At 39.5% G+C, this 20,043-nt stretch overlaps 1 protein-coding gene across 1 annotated transcript in view; it reads right to left on the reverse strand.

Moving 5' to 3' along the window:
* Positions 1-20,043, reverse strand: part of LOC108790078 (dystrophin-like) — a 703,081-nt gene that overhangs the window by 44,492 nt on the left and 638,546 nt on the right. The window lies entirely within an intron of this gene.

Consider the following 20,043-nt stretch of genomic DNA (forward strand, 5'->3'; position numbering starts at 1 on the left):
TATGCAATGTGCAGAAATCAAGAGCGCCAATCAAATGTCATCATGTAGTTTGATAACAGAAAACTTAAATCTGATTGCATGTTTACCACATCAGGGTGTGAAATAGGACTTACAGTCATAAAAATAATGAAGACAGTCGTGACTGTTGCAATCGTAAACAACACATTAACTGTATATACAACTGTTTTATTACATTGATTTTTTTTATTAGGTGTAAAAGAAACATTGTGTGTAATTTTGTAAATGCTATTGATTGAAAGTCATACTCTACCCAAGCAGCTAAATACACAGTTGAAATACATATGATATATAAACCTGCCAAACTAATTTTGTGATTCACATATTGCTTATCTAGCAGGGTGGTGCACTGATTAACTGTTGCAGCTAACTTCTTCATGCAAGCCTCCGTTGTTTTAAGCTGTCTATTGACTTTCCTTGCCAGCCTCAATTGCTTGTAACATATTAGGATGATATTAATATGCAATTAAAAGACATCTTACATATAGGGGCTAAGGTGTGTGTTGTTTTATATTTGCCCATAGTTCCACAAATAGACACCTAGAAATCATAAGAATGAACAAATATTACTCTATTTGTGGAATATTTACTATGATTTTATTCTGCCTAAATACTTTGACAAAGACACTATTTAGAGCATCAAAAACAATTCAGAAGATGTCTTAAAGGAGAACTATGAGGAGAGTGCTTTTCACTCACCTCATAGTTCTAGCCGACCTGTGACAATGAGACTGTCACAGGTCGGCTCAGTAGATCGGGAGGTGAGCGAACACATACCGGCGTTCGCTCACCTCTCGATCCTGTCACAGCTCTCTGCCGTGACAGGGGAGGGGCTGGATTCCCCCCTCCCCGATCCGCCAGCGCTGACTGGTGGATCGGACGGGGGAGGGGGCGGGTACAGCTGGCTCTGCCTCTAGATAGGCAGAGCCAGCTGTCACTCACGCAGCTGGGCGGATCCAGACATAATTGTTGGGATCTGCTTCAGCTGCAGCATCTCAGTATACCGCGAGCAGTAGCTCACGGTATACTGAGCTTAGGGTGACAGGAGGACGCTAGTTTGTGTCCTCCCATTACCCTAAGGAGAACTATGGGGAAAAGCCTCAACCCCATAGTTCTCCTTTAATAGTGTTAAAATAAGGATAGAATATAAAAAGGTCCCAGCAGTCCTAATTAAGACAACATAATTAGACTGTAGGAGGCAGTGAAGTTTTTACTGCTGAATGCATTCTATAAATATACACATAAATTAGGCTGTTATTGCTGCCAATAATAACATTTTTAAGTGTTCCATGTGCATGAGATGATGGAAATTAAGTCAATCACAAATATTAACCAATTTAAAGGACTATAAAGTCACACTCAGCTTAGATATGATGAATTATTTACAGTCAATAGGAATATCGACAGATATCTTCACAATATTTACCAATCTAGGTAACTTCTGATTAACTTGTCATAAATCAGCTGACATGAAACTTTCCTATGCAGGCATCAATCACATTTTGTCTGTCTTCACTCCTCGGCCATGTGGTAATGAACATTAATTTGTAGTGTGTTCAAATCATTTAGATTGGGACCCCAACGCACAAGTACGGTAGTTGATGATGGACCCTCGCTGCAGCGTACCCCAATGCACATACTATGCACATTTAGTTTTTGTTCTGTTGCCATGCATTGGCAACCTATTAATGCACATTGTGTGAAATATGCAACAGGAAAGCCAGGTGCACATAGGGCCTAAAAAAGGCAGCAAAATATTTATGATCAAATATATCTGTATAAATACATAGATTTCAAGAATATAGACTGACATGGTAAGTAATTTCAGTTTTACACAAAAAGTATGCTATAAATGAAGCTGGCATTAAGACATATGGCAGCTAAGAGATTTAAAAAAGCAAGCACCCTCACTGGTTATCACATCAGTGCAACATTTTACTAAAATAGGATCTTTTGAATAAACCCCAAAAGCTGAATTATGATTAGCAATCAAAATTGTGAGTAATTGTCAGTTAAATTCAGATTGGAATGCTACTGACTAGGGAAATTAATCTGTTAGGTTTAACTGGCATGGCAATGTTACCCTCTTTTGCATTAAAAAAAATGCTCCTTTTAGACGACATGCCCTAGCATCAACACCCCAAACTCTTATCAAAAAGAACATGCATTCATAGACCTCTGATGCAGAGCTGATCTGTGATGAGTTGACAGCTATGGCCCATTTATATCCTCTGCAGACTTTGTATCTTCAGGTTACTGCACCAGCATCTTCCATAGAGAGGAATGCACTCTGCAGAGTCTTTGGAATTAGTCAAGTTTTCTTCATGAGAGATGCTGGCACATGCATAGCACTGCACGGTAAAGATGCATGGTGGATTCTGTAAACAAAACAGTGGCCGTGGACAGGTGCAAGCTGCCAGCACACCATAAATCTTCATCTGTAAGTCCCTGTTCTTTTTGGTAAGCAAAGCCAGGATTGGTGAGTTAGGACGCATTGTTTAAACAAATAAATTGTTTAAACTTTTTGAATATAATGATTCTTGGGGGTTTATTTACTAAAGGCAAATAGAAATTTCACTTAGCAAGGACATTTTCTCTTACTATAGTGAATGAGGTGAAGTTCTGCTGACTTCCCTGATTCAAATACCGTTTTTTTTTACTTTCACATAATTGGGTATTCTTTGTAAAGAGAATTTTTAGCACATTTACTAAGCTAAGGGACAATTTCCTTGCAAAGTGAACAGCCCATTTGCCTTTAGTAAATCAGCCTTTTGATATCTAAATCACCATAATGTTAACCCTTACATCTCTTTAGGTCTGAAGGTAACCATATACAGGAAACCTGCTATTCTGCCTTTTCAATACAGTACAGGCAACAGAAAAGGCAATGTGGCTAATTTCCCTTTGTTTTAAAGGTTATTGTATATAAAAAAATGTTGGTACTGCAAGTTAGTGGCAGACCTTTTTCTAAACTATATAGAAAACCACTGTCAGTGGTGTATGGCCATGTTTGAGCAATTTATTTTATTATTTGGATCTTTTTGTATGCCTTCATTCTGTACATGATTATGTTTTGATTGTATGTAATTATTGTTAAACGCTAATGACATAAATTCTCCTAAATTAATTTGGAAATGAGCCAAAGAAATTGAAATTTGAAGTGCTACCAATGCTAATCTGAAGTGCCACTATTGCTGAAAGAAAAATGATGACCAATAGCTGCACCTGCTGTGTGCCCTACTCCTTTTATACTGCCAAAAATGAAAATAAGCTAAACATTCAACTCAAAAGGCAAAAACAATTCACTCAAATACAATTCTTAGTCTGTTCCTATTTTTAATCAAGTACAATTTTCACTATTTTTTTTTTGACCAAAAATGCAGTCAGCATTGACTGAAAATTGTCTAACATAAAGCTCAATACGAACCAAGTTGGTAAAGTTGATTTACTAAAGGAGTAGAGACTGTTCATTTGTGCGCCACCCCCCTCCTGCAGTACCGTCATCCAGCTGCCGCCCCCTCCTCCTGCACCCTCACCTTCAATCCCGGGCTCCGCTGCCCCATCTGCGGCCCGGGACGGGCTCGGGAGGGTGTCAGGAGGATGATGGGATGGAGATCAGCATCTTCCTCCTTGCTGAACTCCCTCCAATGTCTGAATGCAGAATTGATGTGTATTGCATCACTTCTGCATTCAGGTGTCAGTTCTCTGGCTGCTATAGCCAGAGATAAGAAGCTGATAAAGCAGATCTCTGCTTCATCAGCTTCTAATGTCTCCATAAAGAGGACCTGTCAGTGTGCCTGTGCTGTCACATAGGGGGATTGTTATGTCCCTATGAGATAGCAATAACGTTAAGGGTAAAAAAAAATTAAAAAGTCATATAAAGAAATGTTAAAAAAAACCAAACATTTTTTAAGTCCCCCAACCCCACGAATACGCATATATAAACAGAAATACACGTCGGGTGCGCCAACGCGCAAAAGCAACAATTGAGCATGTTACATGTAGTCGAAAATGTTGGAATTAGAACAAACATTTTAGGGCCATCAATCACTGATAACATTAAACTGATGAGCGGTAAAAGCATGTAAAGTGTCGCCCATGGCCAATTTTGGGTATTGTCGTTTGAGGTTTCACGTGCACGCGCAATTTTAAGGCTTGGCATGTTTGGTGTCTATTTACCCGACGTGACCCATTCTTTTACATTTTACCCAAAAAATAGGTATTATTAAATGTTTCATAATTGAATATAGGGGAACAGTTTTATATTTCTAAATTTATGGTAATTTTTCCTTAAAGTGACATTAAACCGTCAGATGTTTTAAAACATAAACCAATACTGTAATGTGTGCCTTACTGTAATCCATGGTTGTTTCCCTTCTCTTTGCTGCTCTTCCTTTTAAATCTGTATCTCTTCTCATGCTGGGCAGAACTTCTGTTTTGTAGCAGACTGCCTTGTCTCTGAAATGGTTACATGGTGTCTGTGTGCAGGTTCACAACCTGAGCCAGCACTACAGGAAGATGCACTCAGCTGCAAAGGGAAGTTCTCCCCAAGCATGAGAAGACATGAGGATTTAAAAGGAAGAGCAGCAAAGAGAAGGGAAACAACCATGGATTACAGTAAGGCACACATTACACTTTGGTTTATGTTAAAAAATCTGAGGGTTTAATGTCACTTTAATATAGTAAAAAAAATATAACCCCAGTGGTGATTAAATAACACCAAAAGAAAGCTCTATCTGTTCCCAAAAAATGGTATAAAATTCATTTCAGTACAGCGTTGAATGACGGAATAAATGTCAGTCAAAGTACCGCAGCGCTGAATACTGAAAAATGGCCTGGCCAGGAAGGGGGTTTAACACCCCGGTCATCAAGTGGTTAACACTTAATAGGTTTTGTAATCCCAACACTTATCCCTTTACTTCCCTGTAAGCTTATCCCTGACCAAACGCATGAACATAACCCCTAAACCCTAACTCTAACTTAACCCCTAACCCTAACGACTCTTAAAACTAAACTATCACCTGTACTATTAAAGTGATGCTTGAATACCACTCACCTTATTAGACTTATAATCGTTTCATCTTTGAATATTTAAGTCAGCACCTTCTTACATTTATCACCTCACAAATTTACAAACTTAGCAATCATTGAATAAAAACATGCTAACCTAATGAATGTGGAACTATAGGCATATAGACATATATCCTGCAGTCTATTACTGGCATTAATACTGCAGATTTGTTTTTTCTAGAGTTTTTTTAAAACATAGTTTTATTATCTTGATGATGGATATGTTATTTTTTCACCATTGCTTCCTCTTATAGGGTGACAATGCTGTTTGTTCTACAGTGAAATCACACAGCGTTGCAGTCACCTGTTATCAGGGAAGATGTAGATGGACACTAAGGGGTCTATTCACAAAGCTGCCGAGGGCAGCCGAGTGAATGACCGATCAGAAGTGAAGTGAGCCGAACACTGTTCGGCTATTCACTTCAGGCTGGTACGGCTAATTTCAGCCGTATATCGGCTGAAATCAGCCGTACATCGGCTTGCTTCGTGTGGCTTCGGATCAGCCGAACATGCTCAGCATGTTCGGCTGACCCGAAGTGCAGAAGGAGTTCGACTCAGCCGATCCAACATCTGGATCGGCTGAGCCGAACCTCCGGCAGGCTTCACACTGCTGTTCGGGCTATTCTGAAAGATCCCGAACAGCAGTGAGAGAATAGCCGAATGCCGCCGAGCGGCATTTGGCTCGGCTGTTCTGCTCGGTCCCTCAGAGGCACCGAGCAGAACAGAAAAAGAGTGAAAAAAATGTTTGGTGTCTATTTACCCGACGTGACCCATTCTTTTACATTTTACCCAAAAAATAGGTATTATTAAATGTTTCATAATTGAATATAGGGGAACAGTTTTATATTTCTAAATTTATGGTAATTTTTCCTTAAAGTGACATTAAACCGTCAGATGTTTTAAAACATAAACCAATACTGTAATGTGTGCCTTACTGTAATCCATGGTTGTTTCCCTTCTCTTTGCTGCTCTTCCTTTTAAATCTGTATCTCTTCTCATGCTGGGCAGAACTTCTGTTTTGTAGCAGACTGCCTTGTCTCTGGAATGGATACATGGTGTCTGTGTGCAGGTTCACAACCTGAGCCAGCACTACAGGAAGATGCACTCAGCTGCAAAGGGAAGTTCTCCCCAAGCATGAGAAGACATGAGGATTTAAAAGGAAGAGCAGCAAAGAGAAGGGAAACAACCATGGATTACAGTAAGGCACACATTACACATTGGTTTATGTTAAAAAATCTGAGGGTTTAATGTCACTTTAATATAGTAAAAAAAATATAACCCCAGTGGTGATTAAATAACACCAAAAGAAAGCTCTATCTGTTCCCAAAAAATGGTATAAAATTCATTTCAGTACAGCGTTGAATGACGGAATAAATGTCAGTCAAAGTACCGCAGCGCTGAATACTGAAAAATGGCCTGGCCAGGAAGGGGGTTTAACACCCCGGTCATCAAGTGGTTAACACTTAATAGGTTTTGTAATCCCAACACTTATCCCTTTACTTCCCTGTAAGCTTATCCCTGACCAAACGCATGAACATAACCCCTAAACCCTAACTCTAACTTAACCCCTAACCCTAACGACTCTTAAAACTAAACTATCACCTGTACTATTAAAGTGATGCTTGAATACCACTCACCTTATTAGACTTATAATCGTTTCATCTTTGAATATTTAAGTCAGCACCTTCTTACATTTATCACCTCACAAATTTACAAACTTAGCAATCATTGAATAAAAACATGCTAACCTAATGAATGTGGAACTATAGGCATATAGACATATATCCTGCAGTCTATTACTGGCATTAATACTGCAGATTTGTTTTTTCTAGAGTTTTTTTAAAACATAGTTTTATTATCTTGATGATGGATATGTTATTTTTTCACCATTGCTTCCTCTTATAGGGTGACAATGCTGTTTGTTCTACAGTGAAATCACACAGCGTTGCAGTCACCTGTTATCAGGGAAGATGTAGATGGACACTAAGGGGTCTATTCACAAAGCTGCCGAGGGCAGCCGAGTGAATGACCGATCAGAAGTGAAGTGAGCCGAACACTGTTCGGCTATTCACTTCAGGCTGGTACGGCTAATTTCAGCCGTATATCGGCTGAAATCAGCCGTACATCGGCTTGCTTCGTGTGGCTTCGGATCAGCCGAACATGCTCAGCATGTTCGGCTGACCCGAAGTGCAGAAGGAGTTCGACTCAGCCGATCCAACATCTGGATCGGCTGAGCCGAACCTCCGGCAGGCTTCACACTGCTGTTCGGGCTATTCTGAAAGATCCCGAACAGCAGTGAGAGAATAGCCGAATGCAATCATTGACTGCATCTATCTGCATGTTATGTGACTCTTAGGGGTCTATTCACAAAGCTGCCGAAGGATCTGGCCGTAGCTTCGGCCGATCCTTCGGCTAGCTTCGGCACCAGGACCCCTTCGGTTCAGGAGAACCGAGGGGGTGCTGTACGGGCTATTCACAATAGCCCGTACAGCCCCGATCACGGCCGAGCGGCTCAGTCGAGCGCTGAGCCGTGCTGAAAGACGAAGCTGGCCGAGCGGCCGGCCATTGGCCGGCCGACAGCCTGCTTCTGACAGCTGGGCGGAGCCAGCCGTGATCTTACGGCTGGCTCCGGCCACTTTCAGAGAGATCAGCGTCCCTGGTTGCTAACCAGGGACACTGATCTCCAAGCATCTGACTCTCCCTGGCGCCCCGGGAGTCTCCTGCTCCCGGCCGCCAAGGAGAAAAACCCCGCTGTGTCTTTTTTCTTTATTCTGACACGGAGCGATGTCAGAATAGAGAAAAAAAAAAAATTCCCATTCAAAAGCATTGGGACATTACTATTGGCTATTTCTATTGCAATAGCCAATAGTAAACTAGCATTGTACCCGCCCTCTTTTGCAGTTCCCCACCAGGTCCACCAGCAGAGGGCGGGAACAATGCTAGTTTACTATTGGCTATTGCAAATTGAAATAGCCAATAGTAAACTCTCAATGCTTTTGAATGGAATTTTTTTTTCTCTATTCTGACATCACTCGTGCCAGAATGAAGAAAAAAAGACACAGCTGTGTTTCTCTCCTTGGCGGCCGGGAGCGGGGGGCTCCCGGGGCGCCAGGGAGAGTTTTTAAATTTTTTTAACTTTTTTTTTTTTTACAGCAGCAGAGCCGCCGGACAATAGGAAACTATTGGGCGGAGCTAGCTGTCACTGCTAGCTCTGCACAATCGTTTTCTATTTACTTTTTTATACTTTTTTCACTCTTTTTCTGTTCTGCTCGGTGCCTCTGAGGTACCGAGCAGAACAGCCGAGCCAAATGCCGCTCGGCGGCATTCGGCTATTCTCTCACTGCTGTTCGGGATCTTTCAGAATAGCCCGAACAGCAGTGAGAAGCCTGCCGGAGGTTCGGCTCAGCCGATCCAGATGTTGGATCGGCTGAGTCGAACTCCTTCTGCACTTCGGGTCAGCCGAACATGCTGAGCATGTTCGGCTGATCCGAAGCCACACGAAGCAAGCCGATGTACGGCTGATTTTAGCCGATATACGGCTGAAATCAGCCGTACCAGCCTGAAGTGAATAGCCGAACGGTGTTCGGCTCACTTCACTTCTGATCGGTCATTCACTCGGCTGCCCTCGGCAGCTTTGTGAATAGACCCCTTAGTTTCTCATTTGTGTTACTGTGAATCTGTTTTCTTTAAAGGCCTGGCTATTGTCTTGTTTGCTTATCACACCTCACATGGGGGTAAACAGCAACCTAATTTAAATCCTCCAATCAGGGTGCACCAAATATACATTTGGTAGCCACTGGACATAAAAGGAGGATATCAGGTATTGTTGGCAAGCCATGTGCTCTCTTCTACCTGGGACGCACAGGCATTCAGGATGAACAAGCATGAAGCTGAGAGGTAAAACAAAAGCATACCTGTACTGTACATTGTCTTGTAAATATTGTGTTATTGTAAATATGTAACCCCATCAATAAATGTATATTGCTGATTGAAATAATTATTTTGTCTAAGAATCCTTTGATCTAGAGGTGTTTATGTAAATATTCTTATAGTGTTTGAAATATATTTACATAGCCACTTCACCTGGGTAACACACATTAAAGCCTCACTACAGCCAGCACTTTTTTGCAGGTACAAAAAAAAAGGTTTAAACCATATGTATAAAAGCTGACCACTGTAAGCAATACTGCCAGTGTAATAGGGTTTGTTCCAACCCTTGTAACTGCAATTTTTCTGGACAGCTTGGCCTGTTACAAGAAGTTGGAAAAAAATTGAATCTATTGGCACGATTAATAGGTAATCAAGCTATTGTACAGGGAAAACTCAAAAACAAAAACTGCTGTGTTGATCCTAGTGACAGATTGCAGCATATTTGTCATGTTCTTATTTTGTTCATGCGTATGCTTTTCAATACAAAGCTATTACTTCTCTAGTTGATTATTGCAAATGCACACTTGATTGGTACAAATATAAATAAATCAAACTGTTTATTAAATAATTATAATACAATTATGTCATAAAAAATCTTCTAACATGTTAATATCCAATGTATTTTAGATGCTCTGCCACACATCAGATACAAAAATGCTTTTATTCATGGGTTTTTAACTGAGAGCCAGACAGCAAGAAAGGGAACCATTTAATTCTTACACACTCAAATTTGCATTTAATCTTCATTTTTGAAGGTTAATATATATATATAAGGCATTTGGTACGGTTGCAAACAGATGAGTAAAACTATCATTTAAACAACTACTTCACTCCTGTTGGTATTAGTGGACAAATTAAGCTCCAGAATTGGCTCACTTTGACATCACTTGGAAAATACACTTTTATTTTCTTAAGAAACAAATTGATTTCCTATAAGTAATGAAAACCCAGGAAATATCTCAGACAAAAAAAAATTAAATACGTTGTAGCATTATTTCCATTGCTTTGTTTGATTTTTTAAAATGTAAATCTGCAATGTCAGCTACAGATCTCAGTAATATCTTCATTATGTTTTAGTTCAAGGACAAACATTACCAAAATATAGATTTTTATTAGAAAATGAACCATGAATATTAGCTAAGTGTTTTACCTGATTATCATCTTTTGTTGTAACATCTTGGACCTATCTTTTCAGGTCAACATAGTTGTAATTCTGGCAATCTGGCTGAGAATAATCATGTTGCCAACTAATGGCTAATGTGGAAGGTAAAAATTAAAAATAATTATAGGTAAACTGAAGTTAAAATTGGGAATTAATATACATCGATCAATAGAGAAACCAGAAGGCAGCCAATGTAACTTCTCATTATGCAAATGCTAGTTATCTACCAGTCAAACTGACCCTCTTGCTTCAGTGCTTTTAGTCACTTACCTAAAATAAGGCAGATTTAAAACTGGATGACATTTAGTTTTCCTGTTTCAAATGCTTTCATTCCTTTTTGGCTCTTTGAAACCACTTTTTGTGTACATGCTGCTTTATGTAATGTCTCAGGGCAGGTAACAGTGGCGAATGCTTGTGCATTAGGCATCTGCTTAGCAGCTTGTACAGGGAAAGGTGTGGTAGAGCAATTGGGATACACGTGTAAAGCATTATCATGCCATAACAGGAAGTGTCAGAACAAGGGCCTTCATGCTGCAACTCTTTTGTTGACCTTAATGGGAAAAGTAACCATGTCTCTTAAACCTGCCTTAAAAATGTTAATGTGACTGTTAATACAGAAAGAAGAGAGAGAAGAGATTACACAGCACATTCCTGAGGTAGTGTACTCCCGGTAATACTTTCAGGTGCCTTTGTTCTGGATGAAATCAATTGCAGAGAAATCAGGTTAAAATCCAACTCTGGGCAAATGTTACAAAAAAGCGCGGCCCTGTAAAATATATAAAACAAAAAAGCAGCCTTGACTCTTCTCTGGTGCTGTCCTCACAGTAATTCATTTCTACCTCTAGATGTCCTCAGTTTTTTCGGTTAAATGACAGCCAATGTCAGTCAAGCTCGGAAACCATGCAAAATCATGTGAGTGGAGGGCATCATGGAGCTCCCTGTACTGACATACAATGATGCAGAAAACAGTGCTGACATCATGTCAGTGGCAATATGTAGTGGGAAACTGGGGAGTAGAGCCTGGAACTGGCCTTTAACATGTGTTTGCAGGTTAGCATTAGTAGCTAATTTATTGGTTACACTTGTTGCCTGGAAACTATTATAGCAGTTAACAATGTTGATGAACCTTTTTATGTTGAGGCACTATTTTTAAATAAACCCAATTCAGTGTTATTATTTCTATCAATCTGGGAAAGGTTGCACAAGGGTCTATCATCTATACCAAATAGTAGAGAGAACAAAATTTTACTTTTCAGGTTGTACCTTACCATAAATATAAATTGAGAGGCATAGTAAGAGAGAGTGTTATAACCTCCAACATGACTGACATATTTAGTACACATTTTTCAAGATAATATCCTAACTTTTTGAAATAGTTTCTGCTGCTGCACACTGATTTGATGAACTGCATTTGTGACCTTCCTTGTAATTATCCAAAACATCTACAGTTTTCACCTAATGTGACATAAAACTATAAGAAAGCAGAAATGACATTGTTAAAGAAAAAAATGACATTGTTAAAGAAAAAAAAAAGTGTGCAGCTCCCCCTCCCAAACAATACCAGACCCTTTAGGTCTGGCAGGAATGTTAGGAGGGACCCCATTTAAAAAAGAAAAGTCATACCAGACCCTTTAGGTCTAGTAGGAATTTTAGGAGGGACTCCATGTAAAAAAACAAAGTGTGTGGGGTTAGAAATAATAATTTTTAAAAACGACTGCTGCCCTGTCCGTTTGCAATGAACACCCGCCGCAGAATTACATTTTGACAGATGTCAGCAACATGTAAACAATTGGGCGGAGTTGTAACAGGTGAGCCATGATTGGGCAAAGTCATCATGACTTTGCCCAATCATGGCTCTTGCAGAGTATTGTGCCCTGATTGGGCAAAGTCTTGCACCTGACCTGTGGTCAAGTGCAAGGCTTTAGCCAATCAGGGCACACAGTGCCTTGCGGGGAGCTCAGCAGGCGAATAGCCCGCTGAACGCCCTGACAGTTCATGTGTTCACCAAACACGAAAAGCCAATGTTCGAGTCGTTCTCACGTTCGACTCCAACATCAAGCCCATCTCTACTCTCCAGTCAATCTGACTAAACATTGAATTCTGATTCACTGCATAAGACTTTGTAATTTACCATTATTAAAATTACATTTCAATCTCAATCTAAAGCCAGATATGACCCCTGCAACTGTCAAAAGTTAGAACTTCTCCTCCTTGCGGCAATGGCAGCAGTTTGTAGGCAGGACTTGGCACAATCATCTCATTGTTTTGTAATTGGTTCCTTACCTTGAAAAAAAGTCTGCAGATTGCCTAAGGTCACTCTGTTTAGGTTTGCTGAAATAAGAGTTTTGTCTTTCATTATTTTATTAAAAAGAGTTCTAAAAATCAGAGAACAATTCCTTGAATATTTGAGTTGCATTGGTGTGCACGATATCTAAATTTCTACAGAACAAAAGCAGATAAGGATTTGTAATACAGATTCACTAGAAACATGTCATGAATGTAATTATTGCTGGTTTCCATCTGAAAATGTTTGTTGCTTGTTTTTTTTTTTTTATGCTAGTACCTTGACGTTCAATAATTTCTAGTGACTGGCTTGAAAAAAAGTATGTGGATCAGGAATTCTGAGCTTTTTACAAAACTCTCTTTCTGCAAAATTAGTTCAAGCTCTGTGACTGTAAGTATTGAAGTTAGAGACAGCCAGGACACTAGCATTTTGGAAAGAGGTCAGCAATGACAACTACTGCATGTGAAATGCATTTTATGGCTTACTTTTCAATTGTGATTGGAGTTTACCCTTCCCCTATTCGTTGGCACATTTAGGCACGATAAAAGTTTTCTAATTAAACCTGTTAAAACAAAAATTATTTAATCCAGTTATTGATTCCTTTGATTAAATAATTTGATGTTTTATTAAATACTATTAAAATGAGAGTCTAAAATCTTTATATTAGCTTACCCACAATTTATTGTGCAATATTATTATTATTATTATTATTAATAATAATAATAATTTATATTTTCACTCCGTTTGAGAGAGGACCAGCACTCCAAGCTATATAGACTGTAATGCATTGCATATTGCTGTCAAATTAGTATTAGGAGCTTCCTTAAAGAAGGAAAGAACCTAAGGACAACATCATCAGTATGATGTTGCCCCTTAAAAAAGAACTCCAGGCAGAAATAATATTTACCCTTAGTCCGCCGGAGCGAAGGGGAAGTAATGCCGCAGAAACCAGTCTGGTTCTGAGGTTCAGGTGAGAAAGTCTTTGTTATTTTCATCCCTAAATGAAAACAAGCATTTAACCCTTGCAGTGCAGGGATAGCCCCACTTTAAAGGTTAAGATTATTTCTACCTGGAGTTCTTATTTAAATATCAAATCAGCAAGCCAGAGGAATCAAGGTTACAAAGAAGATAGAACTTTAGCAGCTATTTTTCCATAAAGTCACCCCTCAATGAGTAAGTACATTACCACATATTTGGGGTGGCTAAACATGTTAAACTGTGTGCATGGAGAATGTTTTCAGCTTTAATTAGGACATCTGTGTGGGGTGTGAAACTTACATCTTTATATACAAATTGTATGGGAGTTTAGTAGTTTAGTATGTTGATCATGTGTAATCACATCATAATGCAATCACTTAATGATACTACAACATAACCACATATAACCCAAGACCAAGCTGAGCATTTAAGATAGTTATAGATCACCTAATTACTGTATGTGTTAATGGGGAATTCCCATCCTTCTGCACAATTTGCACAGCTTGTCTGCCAAAAATGAGAGTGGCAGATGGATTCTGAAGGAATTTATTTTACCAGTTGACTGTGCTGAAAATAAAATATTTCTTATTTTAAGTTGCAGCAGTCTTTCTTATAGTTAGTATTGATGCAGCCTGGGGATGCCATTAGGGCATTCAAACCCACTCCTGGTGACATAGTAACATAGTATGTGAGGTTGAATAAAGACAAAGTCCATCAAGTCCAACCTATTGCGATGTATGCATTTATGTTTGAGCTGGTGTGTGCGTGTGTATGAGTCCATGTGTGATTTTGCTCTTTGGAGTACCTGTACCCTGGTATGTTATGGTCTCCAAGGAACTCGTCCAGGAGTTTCTTGAATTATTCCACACTCTTAGCTGCAATCACTTCCTGCGGCAGTGAGTTCCAGACCTTAACTGCTCTAACCCCTTGCGCCCCTTGTGTTGAAATTTTTTTTCCACCAATTTTTGGTGGTGCCCTCTGGTCTTTGTTACGGAGCTAACCGTAAAGAGTTTGTTAATAATGTTGCTGTCACCATTGAACAGTTTATACAGGAAAAGCATGTCCTTCTTAATCTCCTGACTTCCAAAGAGAACATATTTAATTTTAGCAACCTTGTTTCATAGTTCAGGTCCTCCAACCCCTTAATGAGTTTGGTTGCCCTCCGCTGGACTTTTTCTAGCTCAAGGACATCTTTTCTGAGTACAGGTGACCAAAACTGGACTGCATACTCCAGATGAGGCCGAACCAGTGATCTGTAAAGTGTCAAAATTATAGACTTGTACCTGCAATACATTCCCTTCTTAACCTCCCTAGCGGTAATCCCGAGTCTGGCTCGGGGTGAAACAGTTGCCCATTTTATCCAGGTCCTTCTGTAATGTTACGATGTCTAAATCTGTGTCTATTACCCTTCTAATTTTCTTATCATCAGCAAACACTGAGACATTGCTATTTACTCCCTCCCCGATATCATTAATAAGAAGGTTGAAGAGCATGGGGCCCAGCACAGACCCCTGGGGCACGCCACTCATTATACTTTTTGTACACGTTCCTGTAACCAGTCTTCTATCCACGTGCACACTATTTAATCTATGCCCATAGCCCTTAGCTTGTGTAACAAGCGTTTATGTGGCACCGTATGAAATGCTTTGGAGAAGTCCCGATACACCTCCCTCCATCCAGATCTTTACTAACCCCTTCATAAAAGGTTAGCAGGTTGGTCTGGCAAGAACGATCCTTCCTAAATCAATGCTGGTATTCAGTTATTATGCCATGATCCGGGACTAATTCCACTAAGTAGTCCTTAATAATTCCCTCTAACAGTTTGCATACTATGGATGTCACACTAACTAGTCTGTAGTTCCCAGGTTGGCATTTTGACCCTTTTTTGAATATAGGTACCCATCACAGAGAATGAAGATCTCAATTGCACAATTCAGAAATTCCCACTAATACATACATTGATTACAGAGTGTTACAGTTGTTTTGATTGATTAAAATGGTGGTACTGTTTATGAAAAAACAGCAACCTGGATCAATTAGTCTGTCTGCACTTCAATGTTGTTTTATGATGAAGCATTTAATACCTCATCTAAACTAATCTTCTAGAACTGTGGTGGCTTCCAGCAAGTGGTTAAATTGCTTAATATCACTGACCTTATTCAACAAAGATGTCTTACTCTAAAGCAGAAGTAAATATTTTAGAAAGAAAAGTAAAAAGGTGCCCAAGGAGCTTTTAGCCCAGTCCGGTTCCAGGTTTTGAGTCTTTGGCCATTTGATTGGTTTGACCCTAATGATGTAACCCCCACTCAATTGGCTTTGTTTGCCTTACTTCCACTTACAGTACTAATTCTTAGGGTAAAAGTGAAGCCAAAACATTTTTTTAGTTGTGATTACATTACATTGTTGTTATTGTCCATCGAGTTTAACCCATGACCCATGTGGTTGTGTGTGTCTGTATGTTTGAGTTACTAAGATTACCTGTACCCCTGTATATCTTGTTCTCTGAGAAAAGTATCTAGATAATTCTTGAATGAGTCAATACATTAAGCTAAAACCACGGTCTGAAGGGGGTTCCACAATTTTACAGCTCTCACAGTAAAGAATCCCCTTCTTAGTTTAAGATTAAACCTTTTTCTCTTCCAGTTTCAGATGTTGGCCTCTTGTCTTCTTGAGTGAACTAGCAGTATTATTATTATACAGGATTTATATAGTGCCAACAGTTTGTGCAGCGCTTTACAATATAAGGAAAACACTACAATCACAATACAGAGGGATAAGGAGCAGTTTATTACTGATTATCCCATCACCATTAAACAATTTGTTCATAAATATCATGTCCCCTCTCAGTCTCTTCTTTTCAAGTGTGAACAAGTTTAATACATGCAGTCTTTCCTCATAGTTTAGGTCCTCTAACCCCTTTATTAGTTTTGTTGCCCTTCTCTGGACTCTCTGCTGCTCAAGGACATCCTTTCTGTGGATTAGTTACCAAAACTGAACCACATATTCAAGATGAGGTCGAACCAGTGTTTTGTAAAGGGGCAGAATTATGGATTTGATTTTACAGTACATTCCTTTTTTAATCATAATAGTACCACAATTGCCTTAGTTGCTCTATCCTGGCATTGCATGCTGTTACTAAGGCTCGTGTCCATTAGGACTCAAAATCTTTTTCCATCTCTGATTCCCACAATGGAACACCCATTAATAAGTAGCTTGCAAGTGTATTTTTAACTCCAAAATGGATAACCCTACACCTCTCTCTATTAAACGTCATCTGCCATGTAGATGCCCAGCCCCTATTTATCCAGGTCCTACTATAATATTGCCATGTCTTCCATTGAGTTTATTACCCTATACATTTTGGTATCATCAGCAAAAACTAAAATATATTGCTTAAAATACCAGTCCCAATATAAAGACAGAACCGTGGGGCACAACACTGCCTACCAAGGACCACTTGGAAAAAGAGTCATGTATTGATACTTTCTGGACATGTTCCCTTAGCCATTTAATTATCCAAGTATACACCATTTCATCTATGCCCAATGACTGATTCTTGTAAATTAAGCCTTTATGAGGTACTGTATCGAATGCTTTTGCATAATCAAGGTACACTATTTCCATTGGCTTTCCTCCATTTAGGTAAGGGATGAGTATAAACCCTATCATCTTTTCTGTGTCCTATTGGGGAGATTTCTCTTCACTTCCTGTCCGATAGCCACAACAGAAAATGAGAGGAAATCCCTTGTAAAGTGAGGGACATCCCTTGTGGTCAGCAAAGTCTCCAGAACTAGTGTCCCCATTGGAACATCTATCTCGTCCTATTCTGGTGACACCCCAAGATTTGGGATTTTTTTTTCTCTTTCATTTTTAGTTTTTATGGTCACCAGGACAACTAGAGAGGATAAATCTCCCTAACGGGGGCACAGACAGCAATAAAACCTGACAGGTGTTCTAATCCCTCTCTACTCTATCCAAAACAGGTGGGTTTAGTTCCACTTTAAAACTGGAGTTTATTATGCTATTATTTTGTCTTCCCTGGTTCATTCTTTCCTACCTCATTAACATGCATTTAAAAAAAATTAAACTGCTGGAACAGATGGGGGAAGGGGTGGGTACAGTTGGCTCTGCCTCTAGATAGGCAGAGCCTGCTGTCACTCACGCAGCTGGGTGGATCTTGACATTAATGCGTGGATCCGTCCCGGCTTTGGCGCTCTCAGTATACTGCAAGCTGTAACTCGAGATATACTGAGCTTTGAGTCATGGGAGGACCCTAGTTTATGTCCTCCCGTGACCCTTAGGATAACTATGGGGGAAAAAACTTACCCCATAGTTCTCCTTTAAAATGATCAAATAAATGATCATTGTCTGTTAAAAATAATAATGATTTTATTGTTAACAGGCAACAAAATATAATAATTAGACATCTTATTAGGTTGTCTTTTACTTTTAAAAATTCTACATGTTCATAATGCTCGGCATTCATTTCTCTTCATCTGCTAATGACTTGAAGCAATTGGTACTTTAGTTGTCACTTGGCAAAGAAGGGTATGTGTCAACATTTCTCCTTTCAAATCTGGAATCTTTATCTTTCCATCAATTACAGCTACCCAACCTGTTATGGCATCAGATGCTGGCCCAATGTTATTGGTGTATTATCAGAAAGGAAAATATGACTTTAGTAAAAGATCTGACTCTACAGCTAGCAACGTAAATGCTAGCTACCACGTTCAAATAAAGCAGCTGTCACAAACAGAAATATAGGGGTCTATTCACAAAGCTGCCGAAGGATCTGGCCGTAGCTTCGGCCGATCCTTCGGCTAGCTTCGGCACCAGGACCCCTTCGGTTCAGGAGAACCGAGGGGGTGCTGTACGGCTATTCACAATAGCCCGTACAGCTCCCGATCACGGCCGAGCGGCTCAGTCGAGCGCTGAGCCGTGCTGAAAGACGAAGCTGGCCGAGCGGCCGGCCATTGGCCGGCCGACAGCCTGCTTCTGACAGCTGGGCGGAGCCAGCCGTGATCTTAATCCTTCTGCACTTCGGGTCAGCCGAACATGCTGAGCATGTTTGGCTGATCCGAAGCCACACGAAGCAAGCCGATGTACGGCTGATTTCAGCCGATATACGGCTGAAATCAGCCGTACCAGCCTGAAGGGAATAGCCGAACGGTGTTCGGCTCACTTGACTTCTGATCGGTCATTCACTCGGCTGCCCTCGGCAGCTTTGTGAATAGACCCCATAGTTTATAGGCTGATGTAACAAGACATCATTAGCAATCAATGACATGTCTCTGTTGATCAATTTAGAACATTGAGAAAAATGAAAGATCTATGCTGATTGGTTGATATAGATCATTCCGGTGTACCCATTGATCTTTGCAATTGCTAAACATTCCTGATGGTAGCTGATATACTGTGATCAAAGTACACAAGAAAATTAAAAAAATTGCATGTACATTCTCCTATATACTTGTAAGGTCCAAAAAAGTCACAGATGCATAATAAATAGAGAGCACAGGCACAATGAAGCTTTGTCAGTGATAATAAGGATAGTTTAAATCATATTTTAAAGATTACGAATGTAAGTAAATGAGGTTGCATTGAGTAAACAGATACCAAACATGTCAGATGTCAGGTCTTAAAATTATATGTGCCTGTGAAATACTGACATACTTCAGTAACAAAAATTATCCATAGGTGATGCAATCATTGTTTTCACAGCTATTCACACCCAATATATGTGTTTAGGTAGGTATGTACATGTTCGTGGGGGTGGAAGGGCTCTAATTTGTTTTTCTTATATGTTATTTAAATGTTTAATATTTAATATGCTGTTGGCTTTGTTTTAGCGGTGAATATTTCCATGTGCTTTTGCAGCCATCCGATCACTTCCATGGGCTACAGAAGGTGAATCAATTCCAACACAAATCACTCAGCTTGTGTGGGCTGAACACAGTGCTGGCTGCTATAGCAGTCAGGAGTGTGTTTAAAAGCTGGTGCTGCTGCCATTGTAAGCCTTAGGTCATTGGCAGTGTAATGGTAATTGACAAAATAACCATGATTTTTTTATATATATGTAGATAATGATTACTGATATAGTCAAGAGTCCATTTTCTCTTTATTTGTAATATTATACTGTGATTTCATGCTTTTTGCCATGCTCACTCCTCTTCTGTTCCAATGCATTTTCCTTTATAAAGCAATAACTTTCCTTTCTTGTAATATTTCCAATAGTTTTTTTTAGAGTTTTCCTTCTGTAATATTTTTTCCATCTAATTTAGGTCTGCCTATAATACATACTTTGCTTAGATAGCATCTATTGCAGTTCAGTCCGTGTTTGTTGGTGTCAACTTTTCCTTTAATTATTATTGTTGCATGGTTGAATTCCTACAACCAATAAACTAAACTATTTTATGAACATTTATACTGAGTGTTGTGTACAAGAAGGATATATATTATTAACTGTTGAAATAATCATACCCAAGGCTTTTCTTGAACAAAATGTCCGGCCATAGTTACATTTCCACAAACCTTGGATTATTACCCAACTCATATAGCTTTTCATACTTAGCATTTGTGTTTTGCAAAATTAAATCCCACA

Source organism: Nanorana parkeri, unplaced genomic scaffold (genome assembly GCF_000935625.1).
Source record: "Nanorana parkeri isolate BGI_ZX_2015 unplaced genomic scaffold, ASM93562v1 scaffold444, whole genome shotgun sequence".
NCBI classification, from domain to species: domain Eukaryota; kingdom Metazoa; phylum Chordata; class Amphibia; order Anura; family Dicroglossidae; genus Nanorana; species Nanorana parkeri.